This window comes from Vipera berus, assembly GCF_964194415.1.
Source record: "Vipera berus genome assembly, chromosome: 1".
Classification (NCBI taxonomy): domain Eukaryota; kingdom Metazoa; phylum Chordata; class Lepidosauria; order Squamata; family Viperidae; genus Vipera; species Vipera berus.
The window spans coordinates 194245779-194261677 of NC_138202.1; positions in this window are offsets into that span (position 1 = coordinate 194245779).

Genomic DNA, 15899 nt, shown 5'->3' on the forward strand with positions numbered 1-15899 from the left:
ACAATTAAGGTGCGCATTTGGTTTACAAATTAGTTTTTATAACTAAGACATCTTAGTTATCTACTGTTCTCTGGAATCCAATACATCCATTATTTACATTCCTGTGTAAATAAGTGTCTGATTTCTTAAACTGGGTTGCAAGAGGAGAAATAGCCAACTATTTAATCAATAATAACTGGATCCCAACTTTTCAAGAATGGGATCACTGTGGACCAAACCAGGGGAAACTAAGATTTTTACAGAAATTGAGAGCTACAGGGTGGGAAATCCTAAGGATCAGATTGGTTGACAATGCTTAAGGAAGCTGGCTGTTTGTACGGTGGTGGGTATGCAAGGCTTCAATTCTTTGGCTTAGATGAGATTGCAGGGGCCCATTATCTGAAGGCAGGGAAGATCAGTTTGGGGCTGATAAGATTAGGCTAAAGACAGGGAGGGAGGAGGTGCAACATCTGTTTGGTTTCTCACCTATATTTTCTGCACCCCTTTTTATACAAGAAAATGTGGGTGGCCAAAACCATGGTAACAAGTGTTTTTATTTTGCTATTATTAATAGTTTAGGGTTTAAATTAATTATTTCGTTCTATTTTATTTCTATTTATTCCACATTTTTCCAAGAGTACAAATTATGTTTAGCTACGTAGTTCCTATCTGGAAAAAATACTAGAAAATAGCTTAACTGTGGATTGTGGCTTTTTTAAAGTTATGAATGCATTTGTTGAGAAGAATTCTGCCTCTTATCCTCTAGTGTGATAGTGAACAGGGTTTGACCTTCTGTATGACATCCTTTTAGGTATTTGAATAGTAATATCGTATCCCTTCCATCTCAGTCTGTTCTTCCCAAAGCTAATTATTCCTAATTACTTAAATTTCTCCTAAGTGGATTTAGATTGTATCCCTAGATCATTGTTATTCTTTTACTGAACATACTGAAATTTGCCTGGTGCTTTTTTCAAATGCAATGTCCAGAACTGACCCACTATCAGTTCTGATCCAAAGGGATAGATATGCACGTTAAAAAGGGACAGGACTTTGATGGTTTATAAAACAAAGTGACTATGGCAGATCATCCTGTTTTGTGATAAGTTACAACTAGTCTGTAGACATCTTAGTAATAGTAATGTCAAAAAATTATATAGATCTTTAAAAATATTTTACCTTATTGTGTCAGTCATTATATGAATTTCATATGATTATTTCTTATGAAGGTAACTTTTCTCCAACTTCAGCCAAGAGTATTATTCTTCTGTTCCTTTACCATCATGAAAGTCTTGAATGAGGAAAGATTTGAAATAAGCTCATTTCAGGCTACTCTGACTTCTGAAATCTGAGCACAAAAGGAAAATGAAACACTAAGACCAGATATATGCTTTAGGATGATGACTTTATCAAGTCTTGACTTTGGAATACTAGCAGTGGAGGACACAAGGGGCAGCGGACACCTTAATTACATCTGATAAACAATTGGCAGAGTTCGAAAGCACGTCAAAATGCAAGTAGAAAAATAGGGACCACTACGGTGGGAAGGTAACAGCGTTCCGTGCGCCTTTGGCGTCTAGTCATGCCGGCCACATGACCACGGAGACGTCCTCGGACAAGCGCTGGCTCTTCGGCTTTGAAACGGAGATGAGCACCGGCCCCTAGAGTCGGAAACGACTAAGCACGCATGTGCGGGGGAACCTTTACCTTTACCTTATAGATAGTTCAGTATGTGTGATTCTAGTACTTTGTTCTGGTTAGCAGATTAATTTATTCACTTGCAACTTCCAGATTCTTTGTAAGAGTAACATGACACAGAACCCATTAAAGTAACAAGTTGCAATATAACTGAGGCATGGAGACCAACTACCTTATCTGACACATCCTTTAACAATAAGGCACAAGCAATCAAAAGCCCAGAATACTTCCTACCTCTTCTTTTAGTCACCAAAAACACAATAAGAGCAATAAGCCTTTGTTCCCAAGGCCAGGTTTAGATCCAGACCCAAGAAATGGATACAGTCATTGGCAGAAGGGCTCTGCTAGGAACAGACATTTCCTCTGTAGATCAAAAGTAGCAAATAGGCAATTATGCTGGCAAGTAACCAGATCATATAGAGTGGTTTCCTTCTCTCTTTTTTCATCTATCATAGTCAAGTGTGGATAGTTTTATCACCCTACAGTTACAGGCTGGGGTAAGGCATTAGACAAGCTTTGTGCAAATCCTCTGTGGCAATACTGGTGGATTTTGGAGGATGGCTATAGAAAAGGGCGAAGCCTCAGATTATCTTGATATTAATCACAGTTCTGCTTTATGTGTTCAAAGTCAACATTTCAAAAATAGGGTAAACAGCATCCAATAAATCATGCTGTAAGAATTTGCTGCCTACGTTATTTAGCTATTTGTTGTTGTTGTTTTTAAGAAAAATCTATAAAAAACTATGATTTGCATATGAGGCATAAATACCAAGCCTACAACACTCAATATGTTAAAATCTCAAGTACTAAAACTTAAGAAAACTGAAATACATAGTGAAATCAAAATGTAATAATTTGGCATCAACATTAGTATTTACTTCCACAGGGCAACATAAGTTGTTGGAACTGTCTTTTAAAGATGCAAGTGCCCTTTTTCCAGTTACATTTTATACAAAATACTTCTTCTGAAGCTGTTACTGGTTAAGCAGGATGATATAGAAGGAGATTCTCTTTCAGATAGTTGGACTTCATTAATGAGGTGTTAATACCACTTTACAATGCCTTGGTAAGGCCACACTTGGAATACTGCATCCAATTTTGGTCACTACAATGTAAAAAAGATGTTGAGACTCTAGAAAGAGTGCAGAAAAGAGCAACAACAATGATTAGGGGATTGGAGGCTAAAACATATAAGGAACTGTTGCTGGAATTGGGTATGTCTAGTTTAATGAAGAGAAGGATGACATGAGGGATGACATGATAGCAGTGTTCCAATATCTCAGGGGCTGCCACAAAGAAGAGAAGTCAAACTATTCTCCAAAACACCTGAAGGCAAGAAAAGGAGCAATGGATGGAAACTAATCAAGGAGAGAAGCAACCTAGAACTAAAAAGAAATTTCCTGACAGTTAGAACAATTAATCAGTGGAATGAGTTGTCTCCAGAAGTTGTGAATGCTCCAACACTGGAAGTTTTTAAGAAATTGGACAACCATTTATCTGAAATGGTATAGTGTTTCCTGCCTGAACGGGGGTTGGACTAGAAGACCTCCAAGGTTCCTTCCAACTCTATTATTTTGTTCTGTTCTGTTCTGTTCTGTTCTGTTCTGTTCTGTTCTGTTCTGGTCTAGTCTAGTCTAGTCTAGTCTAGTCTAGTCTAGTCTATTAACTGTTTAGGAACTGAATTGGCTTGAAAATAAATTGAGAATCAAGATTAGGTTTTTTTTTAAATTCCATTTATATCCCGCTCTTCTCCGAAGACTCAGGGCGGCTTACAAGCTTAGCAGTAGCCTTCATTCTATGTATATGCCTGCTTATTAGGGCTTTCACACACACACCAAGCGGCATTATTACAAAGTCAGCTTAATTGCCCCCAACAATCTGGGTCCTCATTTTACCTACCTCGGAAGGATGGAAGGCTGAGTCAACCTTGAGCCTGGTGGGATGCGAACCTGCACTAATTGCAGTTCTTGGAACATAGTTACAACTTGATAAATTTGGTTGGAATTCTAACAGCTGAATTCTGAATCTGTTGAAACTTCCTTAAACCAACTTGAAATACCTACAGGTACTGTATATTTCTATGATTAAATATTCCTATCTCTGAAAGACTCTCACTGGTGAAATATAAAATTCATTAAAATCTGTAGTGACCATACTGGAATAAGGATCAGTCCCTCTATCTTAAACAAAAGATAAAGGTTTCCCTGTTCAATTGTGTCCAACTTTAGGTCATGGTGCTCATCTCCGTTTCTTGGCCGAGGGAGCCAGCGTTGTCCAAAGACATTTTCCCTAGTCATGTGGCCAGCTCACAGAATGCTGTTACCTTCCCACCAAAGTGGTACCTATTTATCTACTTGTATTTACATGCTTTTAAACTGCGAGGTGGGCAGGAGCTGGGGCAGGTAATGGGAGCTCATCCCATTGTGTGGAGCTCGGATCTTGAACCCAGTTTCAAGCTAAGCTTTTTTGACCACTGAGTCACTGCACTCCCCCATCCAAAACGAGGTGTACATATTTGTATTATGACAATATGGTGCAACTGTCAACTCTACAACAAACCTGGCTGCAGCCATCTTGCTCGTTCTAGATTTCCACATGATTGGCAACAACAAAGTTTTTAGACTAGGGCTGTAAAAAACAGTTCAAGTTTGCCTTTTGCCACAGACACTTACAGATGATTATGGGACAGTCACACTTAGGGGTTTTTTTTTGGGGGGAGGGGGTGCAAAATAAAGGGAAATCTCTGTGCAAGCTACTTTGAGTTCTAGCTACCCAGACTAGAAATCTAATAAACAAACAAATAAGCATAAATGTATGGTTCTGGAACCCCATTTCATACAAACCGAATGTGTAATTGATGGATAAATATTCCCTGAAGCAAGTGGACAGGAAAACTGGTTATACAACCAAAAGGTGAGAGATTTCTGAGTGTGCTTTGAAATGTCTATACTGTGGAAGAATTGCTCAGTTGTGAGAATCTACTTAGGGTTGCAGACTTTGCCTTTATAGTTCTAATGGTCAAAAGCAGGCAGGGGATGGAAATCAGTCCACCTGTCACACTGATACCCTTCAGACTGGCTACTGATAGGTTCCCACCAATGTCCCATTGTCAGTTCCTACCAAATATGATATGTATGTATGTCCAGAATATTAATAATACAAGAGGGGGGAAATTGCTAGAAATATCCTCTCTTCTCTCATGCTGACAAAAGTTATTTGCTAAACCGCCTTCATTTGATGAGTGACAGGAGACTCGTGTCAAGTGAGAAAATGAAATGTAAATTATATTAAACACTTCTCTCATCTCTGGATACCAATCCAGATTCCAAAGTAACACATCAAATCAAATCCTGTCTTTGCCTAAGGGCAAATGAAGAATCATTTCTCTTTAATACCATTCTTTTCCAGTGAAATATTTTTCTGTTTAGTAACTGAAAAATTAAAATATAATCCCCGTGTTAATCCTGGAGGGGGAAAAATGAATATTTTTAGCAACAAGAAAAGCTGTGATTGTATTTTGTGACTTTTTTCCCAACTTTCATGCCTGACCGACATAGCTTGCTAGTAATTATGCTGCACAAAATGGCAACTTTAAAATACTCCAGTAATTTTCATTGGAAACACTTTATCCCTATGTTTACTGTGAAGCAGAGGAATGGGCAGTGACTTTCACAATGACAAATTTATTGGCACATTTAGACCAAATTCTATTATGACTAATGTCCTTGTCTATGAAAAAAAATATTAAAAACACAATTGCTGTCGTGATTTTATTTAATTTATTGAATTTATTTGCTTGCCCATCTCACAGCAAACAACTCTGGATCTTTTGTTAAAATGAGTAGAAAAAACCCCAATGGAGAATATATGTATATGGCTCCATAAAATGGGTAGAAAAAAAAAGCAGGATACAGAATTTGGCTCTGATGTGAACAAGGGTGAAAGTGGGGAAGGATTGGAGCTCTAGGTCTAAGGAACTGGACTATCCAAATGTTTAGAGGAGGGGAGGGGGGAATGGAGCCACCTAAAGATCAAGTGATGGTTTCAAATTCTCTGGGATTCTCAAGGCATGAATTTTAGTGCTATAAGCTGCCTGGAGTCAGCCATATAGATTTGTTTATTAAATAAATGAAGCAGTTATGTTGTTGCAAAACCCATGTAAATGAACCACATTTGTGTGGTTTAGAGATATACTGGTAGAACAACTTTAGTTGTGCTTTATAAAACTCACCTTACGGCATGTAATTGTATGGCTTCTTTTGTATGAATGGCACAATAGTCAAGAAGCATACCAAATGCATTTATGAAAACAGCCCAAACAACAGCTTACTTTCATAGGGAAAATCATACCATGAAGAACCAGACAGAGAAATTTCCTCAGTCTCTCATGTCCCAATGCAATTCTTTCCTCATTACTGACTGACTCAGAGATGTGAATCACCCCACTGGGGTTGGCCTGTCCCACTCGTGCCGGCAGAGGAGGCATGCTGTGGGTCCCATCCTGGTGGGGTCCAGGAGGAGGGCGTTCTCTGCTGTTGCTCCTGCCCTCTGGAACATCTCTCCCCACCCCCACAATATGAGGTTGGCCCCAATCCTCCCATCTTTTTGTAAGGGCCTAAAAATGTGGCTCTGCCAGTCGGCTTGGGACCCCAGTTGGGGAACAGCACACTGGAGGTGGATGATCGAGTACCAACAGAGTCCACCTCCCTCCACTCCGCCCTCTCCAGGTGTCCTTAGGCTTTAATGTTTGATTTTAATTATTTATGTTTTAACTGTACATGTATAGACATATTTTATGACTGTAAGCTGCCAGAGTTACCCTATGATAAGATGGGCGGCTAATAAATTTTTAAAAAATACATACATACATACATAAATGCATACATACTGTATATACATACATAAATACATACATACAATGGGGAATCCTGATTTGAAAGAATCAGACATTCCCACTGCCCAAAGCACAACACAGTTCCCAGAGACCAAAGGAGACCTAAAGTAGCCAACAGCTGCCAGGCAAATCTGATTGCCAACCTAATGGTTGGTGAACACTGTAAGTTTGTATTTACAATAACACTGTATTTTATGTGTCCTTTCACTGTATACATACGCCTAAGGTTGTCTGAAAGCAGCAGCATGAGGATATAGCTACAAAAAGAAGTAGCAGAGACATGTTTGTGTTGCAGTTAGTTGCCAGTTGAAAAGAAGTCATTCACCAACATGCTTTGTATATCATATTTGGCACTAACTCTAATATGCCCATTCCATTCTTTTGCAAATCTCCTATGTTTCTTACAGCAATTTCAGATTCCCCCCCACTCCCACTGATCTCCTGGCTGAGATATCTATTTTTTTCCCCATTTGCATGATTATTTAGTGAAACTGCTCCAGGTTTCCTTTCTTGTTCCCAAAATGGGAGCAGAGGTAGGAATGAAAACTTTGTAAAACAAGTGATATTTTTTTTCTACCTGCTGGAAAATATATTCAAATCCAATGACTTAGCTTTTTTTGTTCCACATTACATTTGCTAGAAGGCTTTGAACAGTGACCATAATTAGTATTTCATTCAATCCTGTTTGCATGCAGGCTTTGTATTAAATTTCTTTGCAGTGAATTTGCAGTGAATTCAAATGGCATAGAAGTAGTCTTTATATAAAATCCAAGCCCTTCATCTCTTTAGGATTGAAGCAGGTTGGGTTCATATGTACCAGCTGGCCAATAATACTGATTGTCCTTAACAAACACTTTCAAAAGTGTTGATCACCCTCAATGATCATTATGACTAGCTCACAAATCTAGAATGTCCCATCACTGATACTGTATATACCTCATCCAGATTGCAATCTTCACTGGGTCAGTAATTTTTACAGTTGTTACAGATCTGCAAGCCAACTTCAAATAGGAGGGGAGAGGAGCAGCAGTTATGATTGCTTAGATGAAGAAAAGTACGCAATATTATTAGACAAGCTTTAATAAAAAAGACAGACAATGATTGGAGGAAGGGGAAGAAGAGAAACACATTGCTTCCAAGATAAAGCAATAACAACAATGAAAATTAATTATTGTGGTAGAAGACAAAAAGGTGCCAATCTAGAACATTGAACAATATGTCACATTCAGGGATTCTGTTGAAAGAAGTTGTCACTATGGGCTCATTAAAATTAACTTTTGGCCTCGCACAAACTGGGAATATTCCCAGTATATTGAAATATTTATTTAGAACAAGATGTAAATATATTTGATTCTTCAAATGGAAATGCATGGAAGATTTAAAGAAATCAAAACTGCAGTCAAAATTCAGTACTGTAGCGGTATTTGGGGAGAGTCATAATGTACAGATATTTCAAGGAAATTCTGGAATCTTTCAAGACAAGTCAGCAGCAGCAACATCCTTTGTTTTAAAGAAGAAACTAGGTGTTAGAAAGAAAATATGGGAGTTGGTAATCTCTAGATGCAAACTCTATACGCCCCTTCATTCTTGTATTTTATGATATCAGAATCCTGAAAGTCTGACAGAGTTACGCTCTGCCACTGTTATATAAAAAATTAAGATGAGGTTAACTGTTCTTCAGGGTTAGCTCTGTACACTAAAGTATCTCTCCACACTAGTGGAATGGATATCAAAATAGCACACATAATTTAGTTTGAGTTTAGATTGATGCACCTTGGCTAAAACCTGATAATTTTACATTGGACACATACTGGCCTGGAAAATAATAATAATAATAATAATAATAATAATAATAATAATAATAATAATAATAATAATAATAATAATAATAATAATAATAATAATAATAATAATAATAATAATAATAATAATAATTTTATTTGTATACCGCCCTTCTCCCGAAGGACTCAGGGCGGTGAATAGGGCAAACATATAAAGGTACAAAGATACAAAAGTTAAAAAAAGAATTAAACACAATGCCCAAGCTAAAGCAATAAATAAATATATTAAAACAACAATAAAATCCCAACCCATCCCCCATCAGGCCAGGCCGGCTTGTTCGAACAAATAAGTCTTCAGATCGCGTCGGAAGGAGCGAAGGTCGGGCGCCATCCAGAGCTCAACCGGCAACTGATTCCATAAAGCTGGGTCGCCCACAGAGAAGGACCTCCCCGGGGGGCCACCAGACGACATTCTCTGACCGGTGGCACCCTGAGGAGGCCCTCTCTGTGGGAACGCACAGGGCGGAGGGAAGTTGATGCCGGCAGCAGGTGATCCCTAAGGTACTCCGGACCCATGCCATGTAGGGCCTTGAAAACCATTACCAAAACCTTGAATCTCACTCGGAAGACAACTGGGAACCAATGCAGCTCACGGAGCTGAGGTGTAACATGGGAGTATCGGGAGACTCCCAACACGACTCTCGCGGTTGCATTCTGTACCAGTTGGAGCCTCCGAGTGGTCCTCATGGGCAGCCCCATGTAGATAGCGTTGCAGTAGTCTAAACGAGAGGTCACGAGTGCATGAGTGACCGTACGCAGGGCATCCCGGTCTAGATAGGGCCACAACTGGCGCACCAGGCAAACCTGGGCGAAGGCCCCCCTAGTCACAGTTACTATGTGGTCTTCCAAAGTAAGCTGTGAATCTAGGAGGACTCCCAAGTTGCGAGCCCTATCTACGGGGGGTAATAGCTCACCCCCCATAGAAAGGGATGGAATATTCTGAATATCCCGGGATGCCGGTATGTACAGCCACTCAGTCTTGTCAGGGTTGAGTTGAAGCCTGTTCCTCCCCATCCAGACCCGAACCGCTTCCAGGCAACGGGACATCACGTCGAGGGCATCACTGGGGTGGTTTGGGGTCGAAATAAAAAGCTGGGTATCATCAGCGTACTTGGACTTGGAGTTCTGATGAATGTGATCACAGTGTAAAGATGTTATGAAAAAGCAAAAATACACATTAGGCATAATTAGGAAAGGAACTGAAAATAAAAATATCATGATTAAATACAGGTAGTCTTTGACTTATGACCACAGTTGAGCCCAAAAATTGTGAGACACTCGTTAAGTGAATTTTATGACCATTCTTGACACAATTGTTAAGTGAATTACTGTAGTTATTATGTTAGTAACACAGTTGATAAAGGGGATCTGGCTTCCCCGTTGACTTTCCTTGTCAGAAGGTTGCAAAAGATGATCACATGACTCTGGGACACTGCGACCATCATAAATATGAATCAGTTGCCAAGCATCTGAATTTTGATCATGTGATCATGAGAATGCTACAGCAGTCATAAGTGTGAAAAAAGGTCATAGGTCATTTTTTCATTGCCGTTGTAACTTTGAACTGTCACTAAATGAACTGTTGTAAGTCGAGGACTTACTACCTGTAGTTGGATTAGGACATGGATGACCCAGGTTCATATACCTGACTACTGGTATACTACTGTGTTCTAGTCCATACTACTTCAAAGATTTGTTATTGGGGAAACAACATGAGGCAACCAGCCATCTATCCAGATAAAATGTTTTTCATAAACTTAGATGCTTCAAAAAAGATATTAGGCAAATTCATGAAAGAGAAAGCTATAAGCAGTGATAATCCCCATACTTCTCCAGTTTATAAAATATGGCAAGTCATCCATCATTTATCTATAAAGTTTATGATGCTTCACTACTATAAGACATTTCAATTTACTCTGTGTACGGTCACTCATGCACTCGTGACCTCTCGTCTGGACTACTGCAACGCTCTCTACATGGGGCTTCCCTTGAAGACCACTCGGAGGCTCCAGCTGGTACAGAATGCAGCCGCGAGAGTTGTCTTGGGAGTTTCCCGGTACTCCCATGTTACACCTTTGCTCTGCGAGCTGCATTGGCTACCAGTTGTCTTCCGGGTGAGGTTCAAGGTTTTGGTAATGTTTTTCAAGGCCCTACATGGCATGGGTCCGGAGTACCTCCGGGATCACCTGCTGCCGGCGTCAACTTCCCTCCGCCCTGTGCGTTCCCACAGAGAGGGCCTCCTCAGGGTGCCACCGGTCAGAGAATGTCGACTGGTGGCCCCCAGGGGGAGGGCCTTCTCTGTGGGCGCCCCGGCTTTATGGAATCAGCTGCCGGTTGGCACCTGACCTTCGCTCCTTCCGACGCGGTCTGAAGACCTACCTATTTGAACAAGCCGGCCTAGCCTGATGGGGGATGTGCTGGGGTTTTTATTGTGGATTTTTATATTATTCTACTGTTTTAGCTCGGGCTCTTATTTAATTCTTTTTTAATTTTTGTATTTTGTATTTTTATATGTGCCCTGTTCACCGCCCTGAGTCCTTCAGGAGAAGGGCGGTATACAAATATAATAAATGAAATGAAAATGAAATGATACTTGCCCCCTATCACCATTTAAAGGAAAGATGGGAAACAGGAAAGGGCAAGCTTAATTCTTTTCTCCAACTTTCTTTAAGGTATAAAGTTAAAAGGAATTATCCACAATAGGAAGAGAATAGGAGTTGTGGTGGTGCAGTGGTTAGAATGCAGTACTGCAGGCTAACTCTACCCACTGCCAGGAGTTCAATTCTGACCAGCTCAAGGTTGACTCAGCCTTCCATCCTTCCAAGGTAGATAAAATTGTTGGGGGCAATATGCTGACATTTGTAAACCGCTTAGAGAGGGCTATACCATTGTGAAATGGTATATAAGTGCTGTTGCTATATATAAGGTTACCAGTCATCTGGCAAAAGGAGGATGTGTCTTCCTCTTTATTCTCATGTCCTCCATCCATTAGGCAAAGCCTTAAAATCAAATGTGGTCCATCTTTTTAGTATCATAGAGTTTTATTAAATTTAGAATTTTTTTCAGAACAGTAGTCATTCAAACTTCCACATACTGGGAGTTTATAAATTGCTTTCTCTCATTCATGAACAGTTTCAACAGCCTACGTTTACTTTACTTAATTTATTTCTAGATTCTGGTTATTGGATTTAATCCAGCCTATTCAAATCTATTATCACTGTGGTCTATACATCACATGACTTGTCATATATTTGAATAATGAAATTTGAAAAATGCATCATTTTCACTTCTATATTACTGCTAGCATATTGCTGGGAAAAATAATTTTTGATACACGTAAATCTAATTTTTTGTCTGTTCCCCTCCCCCCATTTTGCATCTGTCCCCCCGACCACTTCCAATTATCCATGTTCTCCTTTGCTTGTTCAGATATCTAGTAACCCTAACCATAAATGAGGGATCCTTGGTGGTCTCTGAGCTTGCTTGCAGATTATCCAAACTAGGTACCATCATCAGCATTGGTAGTGGAAGTGTGCCTGCATGCAAATAGATAGATAAATAGACAGACAGACAGACAGATAAATAAGATAAACAATATGTATCTGATCTGACATATAGTTCACATTCAGCTTCTGCTCAAGTTCATAATAATTGCGATACAAAAATCATTGATACTATTAATTCATAACCATATTGAGTTTTTCTTTAAGAGCAAACATCTGTGTAGTGACTCCAGAACAAGATGATTGGGAAACATAATGGTAATGCAAGTCAAATAAATGATAAAGCATGATTGAACCTAAAATGGGGGTGGGTGGCATATGAAGAGTTCATGCTGAAAGACATCAGGCTTCTTTCAGCTTAAGGCTCTGGGAGAAATGAAATGTTAAATACTGTCCCCTTGGTGTGCAAATCCAAATACACTAAAGATCTTATCTCTAGCAGTCCCTGGAGAGTAACAGCAGATTGCATTTAGCCATCCACTCAGGATATTTGGATCTTTGTTTAAGTAAAAGGGACTACACAGCAGACTTGCCAAGCTGCAATGATAATGTAAGTGCAGCATGTCTTTGGGATACAGGACGCCAGGAAGGTGGTGAGTCTTGCCTTTTATCCTTTCCAGCTGATAGCCCCATCATCTTTTCTCAAAAATAAACATCATCACTGTAGGCTCAAAGAAAGATATTATTTCAAACTCCAGACAGAGGAATGTGTTCTCTCCATTCCCTGGGCTGGAAAGGCAGCCTCAATGGAGGGTCCACATTAGCATTCTGCTGGCATTGCCTGAGCACCATAATAGACACACGCATCAGCTAGGCCCAATATTAGTGATGGTACTGGGAAACTATCCTTCCTTTTCTCTGCCTGAAGGCAGCTGTGATCCCCAGCTTGTCCTATCTGTCAGTCTATTTGATCTCCAAATGAATTGCTTTTGATAACAGCTATATAAATGCAGAACTGTTCCGCTGGGCCTTCTTAAATGAGAGTCCTCTCTTTCATCTCCTAGTCATTTCAAAAAAGCAGATAGACTTGTTAGAGGTTTTTAATGCAATGATTTATGTTTTATCTTGCCTGGTTAGAGGCAGCATTTATTTAGTACTAAATTCTTCCCAAGCCTATATATGAGAAGAAAAGCTTGAGCACAACATTGAAAATTCATAATACTACATATTCTATATATTTATGTCCTATTCATATGCATACCCACTATGTATAGCATTTAAAAACCTATACACTGAGAGAAAATGAGAAAATTATCTAAACAGTGAGCTTCATGGTGGGTGTAAATATGCATACAAAAATGAAGTGAAGAAAAAGAGTGCCTGAATATGTGAGTATTAATAACAAATTAGATTTTTTAAAATTTGGAGTTGTGCACTTTGATAACCATACCTTTTGTTTCTACCTTCTTTTTCAACAGTAATATTTATGCAAAAAAGGAAAAAAAGAAAACAAGAAAACATTTTAATTCACTAAAAAGATAACATCTATCTAAAGTAGATTTATAATATCTTAAAATCATTCCTGGGAACCCCAATTTTCCAAACAGATAGACGCTCATGTTTCCATGTATTTTTATACTTTTAAATTTATAGTTCAATCTTTGTTGATATCTATCACCTCAGGCATCTTAATGCTTAGGTGGAATGCCCATCTATTTTAAATAAATAAATAATATGGATTACTTTAAACATAGACTTTTGTAAACAGAGCTTCCATTTATCCAAATGCTCAATTGCCTGTAGATTCTGGATATCTCCCAGGCAATTTTTACAAATGAGGCTGTATTGCCTTTGAAAAGGAAGGAGAAGAAGGAAAAAGATTTCCTTTAGGTTTCATGAAAACAAATTTCTTGCAGACTTAAATTAGCATATTTGTGCTGCTTATCTGAAAAAAAGATCAATTATGCTGAATAAAATCCCAAGGTAACCAAAGCTGTTTGGAAAGTTTGTAATGGATTGCTCATGAAACTGGGCCCATCTTTGTTTAGGGTATTTGTTAAATATGTTAAAGGAGACCACATTAAGAAGAAAAGGAATTACAATGATCTTGGGAATGCAAATAGAAATCAGAGGCCTAAGATGGAGGATACAAACTACCCTAACCTTCAGGAACATATTTATAAGTCATTGAACAAGTCTTGCTATGTTGACTGATTTATAAATTCTATTTAATAGGAAGCAGCACAGTTTGGTCAAATACCTATTAGAATCTATTACATATACACACGGGGGCAAGATAATCCATAAATCAGCACCTAGAAGTTACTACTCATGTAATCAAATGCCTCTCTCTTCATTAAACCATATTATCATCTGATGTGTTTGTGTTCACCATTAAGTAGAAGATGTCACCTGCAATCTGCAGTGAATTCTGGGCAAATTCAAATGAATATGAGTAGATATTGTGGGAAGAATACAGAGAAAGAAATATTTTGGAAAATATTAAAAAGGCAGAATATATTTCCCCAAAGGATTTTAAAGGCAGAACCTCCCCTCCCCCACACACCAGTCTCTCTGCCCCAAACAAAAACCAGGTCTGCAGAAATACAGATGTGATAATCTTGTCAGAAATATTGGAGCCAGGAAGCTGGGATTAGAAAGAAAGATATCTAGAATCAACAGTCCCTCACACCCCAAAAAAATCCAATACTCATCAGCCACAGCCCCAAGGAAGCAGGATATGACCTTTGAGACATAATAGGATTAACCCACCACCTGTTCTATTCCAATCTATGACCGTCCTTGTTGCATCACAAGAACAATCCCTTTTTTATCAATAGGCTGGAAAAGCCAACCCTTTTTATTTCATATACAGTCCTGATACTTATTTCCTCAAAACAAAAAGCAACGGAATACTTTTCTAATGAATAATTGATTCAAACAGCAAAACAGAGCAGGAGGTAAACAAGAATTCCACCAGTAAAACAAACAGACCATGATTCCCTTGAGGTTCTTTACAAATGGTTGCCTTCAACAACCAGCACCACCCACACCTTCCCTTTTTATTAAGCAGCCCCAAGGCGTGGCTTCTCAATGCCTTCTCCTCCTTTCACTGGGTTGCCTTATAGTCTTCCTCTGACCTGCTCTTCTATTACCTGATCTGCCTTCTATTACGAGCATCTATAATGACATCCATCTGTGAGTACTCAGAGTCTGAATCATCTTCCCCACACAGCTGAGCCTCATCCAGAACACGACTGGAGGGGCCAGGCTCTTCCTCTGATTGTGAGTCTTGTAATGCATCAGAGCCTCCCTCCGACTCTGATGGCTCTCCAAACCCCTCCTCCCCCCCCCTCAGATTCCTTGGACTCAGCTGTTGGGAGCACAGGCTGGCACAGAATCACAACACCACCATCAGAAAACCAGAAAGGCACACCCAGACTCAGGTTAAAGTTCATGCCACAGGAACAACTCCAAACAAAAGTCCAAGAAGGTATAAAAACCCACTCACTACTACATGTGGTCAGTTCTTCCAGAGCCATCTTTCTGTCTGGCTCTCCTCTTCAATAAACTATAACTTCTTTCTAAAGCGGTCTCCATTTTGATTATTCCCAGCTTGGACTGGACCCTGATGAAGATTTTTCTTTCAACAGTATTAACAAATTCAATGAATATATTATCAGGGGCAGGATATACTATGTTGGGGCAACATCCAAGTTGTTTCAGGAAGTATCCATGGAAGTATTTAATGTTATCCCCATAATTTGTGAGGTAGATTGGGTTTGCCAATAATGCCCATTCAATGTACATCATCTCAAAACCTAGAAGCCTTCAGAAATGTCTTCTGGCTATGGGAACTGGGTGGTTTCAGAATTGTGGCAAAGTAAAGCTCCATAAAACTTTAATGAAGGAAAACCCTGCTCTGAAGCTTTGTACTACTCATTAGGATACTTAAAACCACACAACATTTCATCTTCTCATAGCATTTGTAATTTAATACAGTTTGTTTAAGTTTTATAAAGACAGAGTAGAGAAGATTGAGACTGG